The sequence below is a fragment of the Prunus dulcis genome, chromosome 4 (genome assembly GCF_902201215.1).
Source record: "Prunus dulcis chromosome 4, ALMONDv2, whole genome shotgun sequence".
Lineage (NCBI taxonomy): Eukaryota > Viridiplantae > Streptophyta > Magnoliopsida > Rosales > Rosaceae > Prunus > Prunus dulcis.
The window spans coordinates 8424660-8425700 of record NC_047653.1 but is presented as its reverse complement, the minus strand read 5'-3'; positions in this window follow the sequence as shown (position 1 = coordinate 8425700).

The following is a 1041-nucleotide window of genomic DNA, read 5'->3' as shown; positions in this document are numbered from 1 at the left end:
GCATGTTGAGAATGCACAGACTCAAAATCTTGGGAAAGCCTTGAAGCTACAAAGGCATCCCACTGCGCTTTCTCTATGAATTTATAAGTTTCCGGGGGATGGCTTAATTTCTCCTTGTCATTGGTGTATGGAAGGATATAATGCCTAGTTAGTGTAGACTTGAAATCCTTCCATTTCTTGGCAGCTGAAGCTAAAACAGATTTCTTGCCCCCTTGCCCTACGACAAAAGCCATGTCAACTGCCTCCCATATCTGCTCCTTAACATCCTTGGGGATTTGGGACCATTTCTTGTCCACAAGGGGAACTCTAGAGCGAGCCAAGACACCAATGTACGACTACATTTCAATATGTGCTTGGCCAATACCTTTCCCCATTTTATTGTACTCAACAATTGGCCTCACTTTTTGAAGCTTTCTCTTCACAACACGAGGCATTGTGCTCATACCTCGACCAGTCTTTGAATCATCAGAGATTGTTGTCTGGCTTTCTGTCTCAGCAGATGATGAAGCAAACTTCATCTTCTTCGAAGACTTCATCTCCTTCAAAGACTTGTCTTGAGGAGCTACAATTCCAAGCTTCTTGGAGCCAGAATCTTTAGTTTGTTGTTGAGAAACCATTTTAACTGACAAAACTGCAAGTGAAAATATTTCAGAAAAAGATTAAGAACACAAACGACGGTTATTAATAAAATACGACGTATGATATGATTTTAAACGACGCAATGAAATAATCTCATACGTAATAAATGTTTAAAACCATTATTTATATAACGTCGTGGTATTTATGTTCACACGACGTAAATAGTAATACACCGTCGTGGTAAAAACATTATTAATATAACGTCGTGGTATTGATTTCATACGACGAAAATAGTAATAAACCGTCGTGGTATTAACATTCACACGACGTAAAACAATAAGACAGACTGGCGTCTTTTTAGATACCAACCCTAGTTTCTTTTTCTTTATATTTTATCAAATAAGGGAAAAACAAAAACCATTGTTCAGAGAAATCAAACCTGCAATTAAACAAGCAAATAAA